Consider the following 12,990-nt stretch of genomic DNA (forward strand, 5'->3'; position numbering starts at 1 on the left):
TATTTATTTTACATATATGTCTGTGTATACACACACACACACACACACACACACACGCACATATATATGGGGGAGAGAGAGAGAGAAGAGAGAGAGAGAGAGAGAGAGAGAGAGAGAGACCATGAGTGGGGGAGGGGTAGAAAAAGAGGGAGAAACAGCCTCTGAAGCAGGATCCAGGCTCCGAGCTGTCAGCACAGAGCCCAACACAGAGCTCGAACTCACGAACCACAAGATCATGACCTGAATCAAAGTTGGACGCTTAACCAACTGAGCGCCCCAAATGATTCCTGTTTTTATTTTATTTATAGTCATTTATATTTTATAATCATAACATATAATATACATTGTATTAATAATTTTAATTAATTAAATGATTTATGTTAATAATATTTAATTCATATTATTCTTCCATTTAGACACAATATTTTTAAATATAACAGTATATTAATTGTATATATAACTGCATATATAATTATATGTAGAATAATGTATATTATAGATGTGCAATATATAATATATAATTGTATTTATAATTGTGTAATTCTTTTTTATTTACTCTTAGCACTAACTTAATGTTCATTGTGTGGTATGGAAGGAGAGCAAGAAATAAAACTTATTAGTGCACTAAAATGAGTAGAGCACAGGTGTGTATTACTGAAAGGCATGAGCTATGTTTGAAAATTCATTCATTAATTAGGTTCTCGGAGGCACTCTCCCATTAGTAGTAACAATTTGCTAGGCTGTTTTAAACATAAAATATTCACTTTCACAATAAAAATCCATGTTTATGGGACATGTTTCCACATAACTGACATAAAATGTATGTAAGTATATACAATCACCTTGATATGCTTATCGTCCCTTATCCTCTGTGTTGTTTCTGATCCTTATATAGTGCAACAGCTTTTGAATAAAGCTCACCTTGCCATTCCTGTCAAAAAACAGAACTTTTGGTAACCTCTTCTCACAGAGAAACAAATCATCTTTTCCCTTTTACAACTGACTGCCTTTGAGCCCCTCCTGTGTGGCTTTTTCTAGTCTACATGTTGTCTTATGATTTTTCCCTAAGTGCCTTTCATAGTTCAGCATCCTCCCTTTCTCTTTTCCCTTAGCCCACAAAAAGCCTGAGTCCCTTCAATCCAATTAAAAACCCTCCCTTAATTCTGCCTTTCCTAAATCACCTTCCCTTTTGATTTCTTCCCCTAAACCCCCAGAACTCATTTATTCTATATTTGCAGTTTCTGCTTCCTCAGCTTTCATAGGCAGCCTGCTCTAATCTTCTTTTCTCTCAGTAAGGTACTGAAAATGTCCTCTCAAAAATGCTACTTATTGTTAAACCCAGTCATGTATTTTCAGACTTTTTATCTTAGTTGATGTCCTGGCAGCATTGGATGACATCTCCTCTATCCTTACAAAAATCTCTTTTGAGGGACCCTCCCTGTACTTTATCCTCATTCTCCTCCTGCATTAAATTCCTGTCTTGATTTCTTCTCAAATTCTTTTCCCTTCACCCTTTTAGATGCTATGTTTTCTATGGCAACATCCTCAGTCATCTTCATTTTCATGTATAATGAGGAGCTTTAACAGATATTATTTCTCCAGTCCTGGTCTCTCTTTTTTGAAGTCCCAGCATAGATTTCCCAATGATTTCCAGAACATAATTTCTCGAACACCCACAACTCAGTCTGTCTTCTTATACATGCTCTTCCTTCAGTATTCACCATCTTGATTATTGCAAGAAATATTTGTGTTATTTGTGGACCTCAGCCATTGTAACACATTTTTTTCCCTCATCCTCACAACTGACTAGCTTCTATCAGTTCTGTCAATCACTTCAGAAACATCTGTTGTGTTCCCTGCACTCAATTTTTGCTATTGTTCTAATTCTTTGCAGAGGGTTCTCCTTTTTTATTTTTTTCTTTTCTAATCCATCTTTCATAACTCCAACAGAATATCCTTCCCAAAGCAATGTCTAATATTATCTCCTACTCAGAAAACATTTGTTTGTTCCTTATTGCTTACATAATAAAATATAATATTTTTAGCATTTTCTACAATCTGGACTTTGTCACATCCTACGTCCTTCAGGCAGTCCAAGAATTTTCAAAATGTTCTCTACTTCATGACTTTGCTTGTGCTGTTTCCCTTCCCTGCCTCTTTATTCTACTCATATTTCAAAAATACAGATCAAAAGTCACACTTTGGCACACCCCAGTTAAGATTATTCTCATTATCTTAGAGTTATCCTTCTTGTTAGCACTCATCACAGTGCACCTGGGTTTTCTTCAATAGCTATTAAGCCTAATTACTACATGTGATATACAAAATAATACCTAGACATATTGTGTACATTTAGAAGCATCCTGGTCAAAAATATCTTCGTAAGCTGTTAAGAATTGGGGAAGGGTTGTTTTATTTTTTTAATCATAATCTTTCTCTCAATGCTATTTGTATACATAATAAAAAGAATATTTTCAAATTAAAAATATGCAATTTTAGAATATGATAAGCCCAATGATCTATTTAAAGAACTTTGAAAACACACTTGCTGATTTTAACAAATCTACAAAACAGTCTTAGCACAGAAACAATATGGATTATTGTGAAAAATCTACTAGAATATGTAAAGGCATGAATTTGTATAGGATTATATTTTTAGTAGGCATAACATTACATAATGTGTTTCTTGTAGCAATAAAGAGATGAGGCCTACATTTTAAGTTATTTGAAAATATCTACAATATTAAATTAATCAGCTTTTCCCCAGGAGTCAAGTCATTGTAGGAGACCATTGCAGTCATTTGCTCCTGTGTCACCTTTATAAATCTGTGTTGTCTCTCATTTCACTTCCAATCATTTTTCCTTTCTTTAGCACACATATCTATGTGAGATAAAAATTATTAATGGCTTCTCAAATTATTCTCTTAAAATGTCACAAACAAGAACAATCATTAGGATGCTTTGATTTATATTTAAAGGAGATTCCAATATAAATTGTCTTAAACTTTTCAGAAGACTTATTGGATCATGTTCCTATAAAGGAAAGAATTTATGTTGGCAAAATTAGCTAAATTTTGTGCTGAATGGGTCAACACGGACCCAGTTTCGTACCCAGAATACCACGTGCTGACTAGCTTAGGCCAGGATTACTGGAATTTACTGGAATAGAAAAGAATACTTATTTGTTTAGAAGACTCAAAGCAATCCATGAAGTAGAGGAAGAAAGAAGAAATCAATCCCTTTCAGATTACATGATTGCTATACATGAGGGGAAGGTTGAAATTAATAAAATGAATGTTGGGAAGACAAGTACAATGACCACCAATAAGATTAATTAATAACTTTGACTTCATTTAATGCTTTCACTCTGAAATGTTCTACATAAGACTGAAAATATTTAACACAAATCAATGAATTAATTAAAGTACTTTCATATTATATCCAAAGAAAGTAAAGACTTATTGAACTAATTTCCAATTTAATGTGTCTCTAAATAAGCATAGAATTTGAGGACTGTTGGATATTATGTCAGGCTATTTCCTGCCCTTCGTTAAAATCAATATGAAGTTATAGCATACTTATTAATGACTACGATTACAGAATTTATATAAGCCTCAGTCTTTGCCTCAATAAATTAACAACTCTGATTGTGGAGACAACACCTAAACACAGAAAATAATTGAAAAATGACACTATTTAATGCAACGTAGAGTGCTATTTAGAATCATGATACGAGATAAATGCTCCCTCAAGAAAGGAAAGTGTCTTTGTTGACTAGATGTAAAGGAGTTAGGCTTCTAGAAACATTTGGGAATTGATAGGACTCTGGAAGGGTGGTATAATTTGGATAAGTAGGAAAAAAAGGAGACAAACCCATTTGAGGTAAAGAAAAAAAAAGATAAACAAGTAAAAATGATTGCGGAAGGTGTTCATGGGGTATGAATGCTTGTGGGAGTGAGGAAGGATGGGACAAGGAGGTGGCAAAAGAACAAGATGTCTGCCTGGAGAGGGAAATCTTTGTTCAAGATTAATGTTAGAAGGCATTTTATAGTTAGGGTGAGGATGGGTTATACCTAAAATTTTAACATGAGGACAGATTTCAGAAGTATAAAAATTGGGCAGTCTTCACCTGAGGGAAAACATGATCAAAGCAGTAGTATTTCAAAAATGTATCAGTGAGACTCATACAAATTCAGACCATAAGAACAAAGAGAAAGACTGAAGTTCGCTTTTTGGGAGAAAGCACGTGTCTCTTAAGTCCAGTGTGACAGAAAACGGTGAATGCGAGCATCTTATCAAAATTCAGTTTCAGGGTCAAGAAGTGCAGAAATTGGTTAGGACATTTTAGCTTTTACAAGGGACGGGACCTTGGACAAGTGAATTTACCTCTTGAGATTTCAGTTCCCACGTCTATAAAATGAAAGGGGCTTCAAATCCCTATTAGGTCTGAATATATAGTCTGCAGATGTCAAATATGTGAACAAGATAATTTCCTTTATCATCCGCTTTCGCTCATTGAGACACAGGTTGGCAAAGTTAGGCAGGATCACACACGTAGCCCCCTCCTGCAATAAAAGAATAGTATGTAGTAATATATGATTACCACCGCTTATCAGATATATCATCAAAATTGTAATATTTTAATAAAAATTAAAGATTGTGGGATAGAGTGTTTTATCTGAGAATTATGAAGAAACAGACTATTTAGAAGACATATGTTACGTGGAAACACAAGAGTGTGAAGGGAAGTCCATGGTACATTTAGACCTTGATTGGTGTTGTATGGTGAGATTATACCAAAAATGAATGCACAAAGAAAGTTGTCTGTATTCCACAACTGCACTTAACTCTTACCACCAGTCATTTACTGTCCTCTGTTCTCACACACCCATTCAATTCTTTGCTTCTCTCTCATCTCTTCCTTTCCTCCCTCCCTCTCTGCCTCATCTCACTCTTGTACACTTGTAAATGCACTCACGGGCACACCCACTCTCAAACCAACACAAGTTTTAAATATTTTTTTCAGTCAGCAAAAAATAATTGAAAGTACCCACTATGTCATTGTGCTGGCTAAAATTAGGTATTCAAAGATAATAGCATCCTTCCTATTGCCTTCTTAGTAGTTGAACTATCCAAACACTCACTGACCATTTTCCAACACAGTTTTTTTTCTTTTTGTTCCTTACTTTTGCTCATTTAAACTGGCTTTTGAAAATTCATGGTCCCAAATCTAAAGAATAAATTATATTTTTATCTGGAATTCATATTCTAACATCCAAGACCATGTACACTATTTGAATAAAACACACATAACATTTAACTTTTTAACTTATGAGAAATCCTTTTGAAACATCATGAGCAGACACCAGGGATTCTTGAATTTAAAACCAATGAGACTAACTCAAGGTCAGTTATACAATCAGCTCTGTCCTACTTGACAGATGGGATATAGGAATAATCTGTTATATCACATACTTAGTAATGATGATACCATTTGAATATTTGCTTTTAATTATTGCTTATATTTGATGAGCATTTATCTGGATAGGAATGGTGGTCATTCAGGATATATTTGTTATATGAATGAATAAATGACTTTGAAGATGTCGTTAATACATTATATACTAGTAGCAATCAATGAAGGATTTCCTATATGATCTTCCACTGTGCTTTAGTTTGACCTGAAATGTTTCCAATATGTTTCTAATAGTTAAATGTTTTACGGGATTTTTGTATGTGACAGATATTGAATTTTTCCCAGTGCCACATTTGATTAAAAACAAATTCTCTGCCACTACCACCATCTTTGGTCCTTACATTCTTAACTTTGGCCCTTTTATGAATGAACTGTTATCCTCTTAACTTTGCTCACTACTTTTAAACAGTGTGCTAACTTGTTAGTTTGTTTAAAGTCTTAATTTTGGGGATGCCTGGGTAGCTCAGTTGGTTAAGTGTCAGACTTTTGATCTTAGCTTAGGTCTTGATCTCAGGGTTGTGAGATCAAGCCCTGCTTGGGTTCTGTGCTGGATGTGAAGCCTACTTAGGAAAATTAAAATAAAGCTTTAATTTTTGAAAAAAATTCTTGTGATGGGGAAAATATGGATTTTATTTTTTTTTAATGTTTTAATGTTTATTTACTTTTGAAAGAGAGAGAGATAGCGCAAGTGGGGGAGAGGCAGAGAGAAAGGGAGACAGAATCAGAAACAGGCTCCAGGCTCTGAACTGTCAGCTAGAGCCTGATGTAGCGCTCGAACTCACACACTGTGAGATCGTGACCTGAGCCGAAGTCATACACTCAACCAACTGAGCCACCCAGGTGCCCCAATATTGATTTTATTTTTAATTGTTTCATTTTCTTTAGGTTTTCCTTGTCTTATGTGTTTTCATTTTTATTTAATCCACATAACTTTATGTTTTTCCTTAGAGAGTCCAAATACTTTATAATTCCCCCTTTGAATTTTATTTGATCCGTGTGTTGTGCAGAAGTATATTATTTAATTTCCAAGTATTTGGAGATTTTCCAGGTAGTTTCCTTTCATTTATTTCTAATTTGCTTTCATTGTGGTCAGAAAAATTGTTTTGTAAGTCATGAATCCTTTTGAATTTATTTAGACATACTTTATGAACCAGGATATCGTCTTTCTCAATAAATGTTCCTTACATGCTTGACAAGAATATTTATTCTGCTTCTGGGTGGAATGTTCTGCAAATATCAATCAGGCCAATTTGGTCGATAGTGTTCTTCAAATCTTTTGTATTCTTAGTGATTTTCTGTCAAAATGCACTATCATTTGTTGAGAGCAAGGTACTGAATTACTGACTGTAATTATGGAATTGTATATTATATTATGTTATATATATATATTATGTTATGTTTTATTATTATATGACAAAATGCCTTTTCTCATGTCATGTTACCAAGTTAATGTTACCAGCTACATGCATTGTATTTAGGTAGGGCATTTTTTTCTTAAAATTTGTTTAAATTTATTTATTCTGAAGGAGAGAGATTAATCAGGGGAGGGGCAGAGAGAGAGAGAGGGAGAGAGAGAATCCCAAGCAGGCTTCACGCTATCAGCACAGTGCCCCATGAAGAGCTCGACTCAAGAACCATGAGATCATGACCCCAGCGGACTCCAAGAGTCAGAGGTTTGACAGACTGAGCCACCCAGGTGCCCCTGGATAGTGCATTTTTATTATAATGCTTCACCATAGTTTTCCATACTATAGTTTGCCATTCAAGCAACTTTATAAAACTAAGGAAAAGTGAGTTGGAGAAGACGGATCTTATTTTACACTAAACACCGCAGTTGCTGCATAGTTCAAACACTTTAGATTTGTAGAATATTTAAGATACTACGTAACGCATGTACTAAAAATCATTCATTGTGCTAGGTGGCTTCAAATTAATCATTAAGCAATTTGTAAAAAAAATGCTCAGTAAGAAACAACTACTATATAGGTATTTGGTTCATATAAATAAAAGTATTTATATTAAAGGAGTTGGGATATTTTAGAAAATATTTTATATCTCAAAGAGTTGAACCATTTTAAACAGTGTTCTTAACATTTTACAGTTATTTCTAAACCACATTTTATAGTTATTTCTAAATTTTCTATGCTTTTAAAAAGTTCTAAATGTGAAAAAATTTCATAATGCAGTTAGCTCACAACTTTCACTTGGATTCACAAATTAACATTTTACCAGGCTTATTTTAGCATCCTCTATTCATGAATATTATTAACATATTGCTATTGTTGTTGACTCACTTGATGGCAAACTACAGACAACATATCCCCTTACTCTAAATAATTCAAAGGGTCTCTCCTAAGAATGAGTATAATCTGTTTATAGCCACAGCATAGTCAAATTCAGTATATTTAATATTCATGCCATACTATCTAACATACTGTCCATATCTAAATTTTTCCAGTTGTCATAATAATATATCTTATGGAATTTTTTTCTCAATCTAAGATTACCTTGAGGACCAGACTTTGAATTTATTTTTGCCTCCTTAGTGTTCTTTAACTTGGAGCATTTTCCAGACTGTGTGCACAATGTTCCTAAAACTGAAGAGGTAATATTTTTCACCTAATGAAATGTGAATGTACATGCTGTACATTATTCAAAAATACCTTAACTTAAATCCACATTTGGAGATTTGGCATAAAAATGCATGTATTTTTTAAAATAAAAAAAAATTCCATTTAAGGAGTTAGAGTATGTTCTGAAAAGAAATAGTTCCAGTGGGAGTCTTTTGGAGCATTTAGTCACAGACCTGCCTTGGTATCTTAAGAGCAGTCAATCCTTTTAGTTCCTGTCAAAATCAGATTGGATAAATCACCGCATAAACAAAACTATTCTATAATCACTGAGGATAGTTTTTAAATCATTATGTTTTTAATTTTGTGTTTTTAATTTGTAAGTGTCCTTTGCTGATCTATATCCTGAAGCTGCAACAATGCTGGTATTGTTGTTCGGTGTTTGGGCTCTGGAAGAAGACTTATTTTTAACACTTGCTCTATCCCTTATCAGCTGGGAATTTTTGGATAGGCTCTTCAAAGTCATTAATTTCACATTCTTCATCTGTAAATATAGTGGATAAAAATAGTATCTCCCAGTATGGACTTTGTGCACTGAGTGGCACATGGTTTGTATTAAATAACCATTAGCTATCATCAGCTTATTAAAGCGCCAAACTGTCATTTCTTAAATATTTGAATATTCTGCTCTACTGCAACTGGAAGCAACCATGTATACAACCCATATATTCCTTAATGTAAAATGCTTTAAAAAAGAAAAAAATGACATCATTAATACACATAAATTGCAAAGCATAGGAAAGTAGTCACCCAACTTATTACTTTCTAAATATAAAAAGGAAAAAAAAAACTCACAGCAAGAATTCCCTAAAAAACAACGAGGAATTACTGTTGAGAATGAAAATGCAAATTAAATAAAAGTATTTCATGAAACAATATGCTAAGCACTGTAGGAATTCAATGGGGTGTAACATTGGGCCCATCCATGGTAGAATTTAAAGTCTGGTTGATAAAATAAAGCACATGGTAAAATATAAGATTTTGTTGAATTAATCCTGCTAAAAAACCTAATTGAATATTAGCACTACACAGAAATGACCTTTACAAAATTTGAACAGAGGGGATGCCATCGTGGGTTTCACTACAGAGGAACTAGGATATTGATTTGGACTTTGAAGATAGTTAGGATTCAAATAAGAGGGAAAAGGAAGAAATTAGGAAGGGATTGGTAGTGGATATTCCATTCAAGGGAGTGATGATATACATATAGATAAAGTGTGCACACGCGCGCACACACACACGAGCAAGCAGAAATAAATCAATCCACCTTATGTAAAACATTTGTTTGGGTAAAAGTAGCCATCAATGTTGGAGAATAGAACTGATCCAGATTCTAAGGGATTGATACTTCATATTGTAGACAATCATATTAATCAAAAATTCTGAAATTAGCAAATGTCATTCCTGAGTTGCAATTATCCTGAGTTTTTGGTTCACGTCTTGCTAAAATAAGCAAAATAATATATTGTACTTGTAAACAGAGCTCAAATATTCCAAGGGAAGTCAAGAGACAAAGGGGCAGGATTTGGGAAGCCCCAGATAAAGGAGAAATAGGAATTATAGGAAAGTATTCATCATAAGTATATTCCAGTTGGGACCCTCCCGCTTTTGCTTGGGGCCTATCAAATTAAGAAAATAAACTCGAGGGGCGCCTGGGTGGCTCAGTTGGTTGGGTGTCCGGCTTCGGCTCAGGTCATGATCTTGAGGTTCATGAGTTTGAGCCCCGCTGCAGGTTCTGTGCTGACAGCTCAGAGCCTGGAGCCTGCTTCGGATTCTGTCTTCCTCTCTCTGCCCCTCCCCTGCCTGCTCGCGCTCTCTCTCTCTCTCTCTCTCTCTCTCTCTCTCTCTCTCTCTCCATCTCTCAAAAATAAGTAAACATTAAGAGGAAAAAGAAAAGAAAGAAAGCAAACTCCAGCTATCTTTTCTACCTTTGTGACACTCTCCCAAGATTGTAAGTCCCTGAAGGTAACGTCGGTCATGGGTCAGATATAAACCACATGCCCACTCCTTGGCTATATCTGAGTGGTGAATACAAAGCTCTGATCCTTTCTATTACAGTAGTAGATGGAAGGCAGCTGGATTTCCTTAGTACCAGGACAATTCACAGTGAACAGAGATAAATCTCCAACAAAAATAGTGTGCTTAGGAACAGAGGAGGGGTGATATAAACCAGGTAGCCAAAAAAGAAAATGTCTACAACATAACAAAAACAACATTTTAGAGAACTAAGATCTTGGAGTCTGTGCAGGAGCCAGTAGATGAGAAAAGATCCAAAGAGGAAAAATTACAGACTTGTACTATTCCAGATAAATGGTAATAACATTCTGGACTCAGGGACACATGTGACCCCAGATGACAGAGCTTCTGATTTCCATGTTTAGATTCCTAACACTCTGCTGTGGACCTGAACAGCATTCCTCTACATTTTTCTATGTCCCTAAAATTTGGTCTTTATAATTCATATAAGCTAAAACCACAAATATAAAGGGGGAAGCAAGATGAAAAATAATGGAATGCATAGTTGTAGCAAAACTGCACTAAACCAGCCAGCATTTGTGGCATTTGTTTGGGTGGGGGCCAGTAAATTGCTTTTTTTGTTGTTGTTAGGAGAAAACATTAACAATTCCGACATCCCTGTCTTCTCTTTTTACTGTACATGTAATAAATCCAATTTCATCAGCCTTGAAAGTGCTAATAAAAGATAAATGGTAGCTTTATAAAAGGCACCACTATTAAGAACATATAACAGAAAGGGCCGTTGTTGTTTTTTTTAATGCCACTTAATTCAGCACATATTTTAAAAAGGTGAATTAGACATTTCTAAATGCTCATGATGGAAGGACATCTTTCACACATAAATCTAAAAATATTTTCTTAAGGCGAATTAGAAGTACAATTTAATACAAATTTGTGTCTGGCAGCTAGCTGAAGCAGAAGTTGTCTATTTGCTGCAGCTGATGCCTATCAGACTTTGAGGCACAATATGTACCAGCTGAAGTCTGTCAACAGGGAGACCAGCATAAGGGCAACATGATAGTCAAAACAGGATGAAACCATAGTCTAAACAAGATGACGTGAGCATTTGTGCAATTAACAGCATCAGCAAAAGGAAGGTTGTGTTTGGAATATTCTGCCAGGAATCCAAAGAAGGCAGAATGCTTATTTTGCCATAATAATGTTATGCTACATCTGACTAAATAGAATCAATGGCATGATGGGAAACTCTGCATAGACAGTGGTAAAGGGTAGAGTGGATGATGACAAAGTCTTAAGATTGAAAACGTTACCATGGCTGTTGCTATTGTAATCTGAACCCATTTTAAACCTAGTATTCATTCCATCACTCATCTATGACTGTATTTAGAGACTATTAGCTGCTAATTTTGTACCAGGCATTGTACTGGCCTTTCAGTATTCATTATTTGATTTACCTTTTAATTTTGTCTTTATTTAACATTTATTCATTTTTGAGAGACAGAGCATAAGCAGGGGAGGGCAGAGAGAGAGAGAGGGAGACACAGAATCCGAAGCAGGCTCCAGGGTCTGAGCTGTCAGCACAGAGACGGACATGGGGTTCAGCTCTTGAACCGTATATCACGACCTGAGCCCAAGTGGGATGCTTAACCAACTGAGCCACCCAGGCGCCCCATTATTTGATCTCTTTTAAAACAATGTGTGTGGTCTCCATTATTAATAACATTTCACAGATGACAAAACCACAAGGAAGAGGTTTTTGTTTTGTTTTGTTTTGTGAGAGATAGAGATCGTGCAAGTGTGGGGAGGGACAGAAGGAGAGGGAGAGGGAGAGAGAGAATCTTAAGCAAGCTCCACACCCAGTGCAGAGCCCAAAGGGGTTGGGGGGGAGCAGTGAGGGAGCTTGATCTCAGGACCCTGAGATCATGACCTGAGCTGAAGTCAAAAGTCAGTTGCTTAACCTACTCAGCCACCCAGGTGCCCCCACAAGGAGCAGTTTTAAAAACCACTGTAGTGGAAAGAACCGTGAAGTTAGGCAAATCTAAGCTGAAATATCAGTTCCGCTTTGCATAAACTCTAGGGATTTTACATAAACCACTTTATTTTTCTTGACTTTGGTAATTTTTAAAATACAAACCTCGAACAAGTATGAGGGTTAAAAGAAATTACTTCTTTTCACATGATTTTTGATATGATGTAAGTATTCAATTAATAGTGGAATTGATTTATTATTGTGGTTATTAGGAGAAACAAGTTAAAAATGCTTTATAAATATGTCCTCATTTATGCAATGAATGAAACTCAGATTGTTAAGAGTACTAAGAACTTAAGCTTGTAATTGTAGGTTGCTAACCACGGGCATAGTGCTAAGCATCTTCTATGCCTTGTCTCATTTCATTGTCCCAGCTCTATGTGAGTGAGTTATTATCTCTATTCAACTGCTCAGGGACAGAGGCTATGGAAGTTTTGAATGCAGGTGATAATTTTACTTCAGAACTTCTCCTTCTCCAATCCAATGCTCACCCCACCTGTCTTTTCTTTCCATAGATTTAAAGACAACAAAAATAGACAGCATTGTCTCCTACTAATCTAGCAAGTAGAAGTTGAGTCCATCTTTATGGCATTTTCATTTGATATACAGAAGTATCTTGTAATTAGTTATATTTGTTTCTTTAAACACCATCAATTATAGCTTTTGCTCGCAATTTTGTCTTTAACGATGATTTTTAACAGCAATATTTAAAAAAATATATAGTATTTATTAATATCGGGTTTTATTCAAAATTTGCTTCCAGAAGAAGCATTGAGAGGTACCAAATGACTCAAAAAAGAGCACAAGTGCATCTATAGTGCATTACATTGTTATTATGGTAAATATTTTATGAGTGTTAACGAGAAATTTAAAGCATT

At 35.1% G+C, this 12,990-nt stretch overlaps 1 protein-coding gene across 18 annotated transcripts in view; it reads left to right on the forward strand.

The window, feature by feature from the left end:
* Positions 1-12,990, forward strand: part of ROBO2 (roundabout guidance receptor 2) — a 1,749,879-nt gene that overhangs the window by 903,080 nt on the left and 833,809 nt on the right. The gene's annotated exons all lie outside the window — the stretch shown is intronic.

Source organism: Herpailurus yagouaroundi, unplaced genomic scaffold, assembly GCF_014898765.1.
Source record: "Herpailurus yagouaroundi ecotype Mexico unplaced genomic scaffold, PumYag 162, whole genome shotgun sequence".
Classification (NCBI taxonomy): Eukaryota; Metazoa; Chordata; class Mammalia; order Carnivora; family Felidae; genus Herpailurus; species Herpailurus yagouaroundi.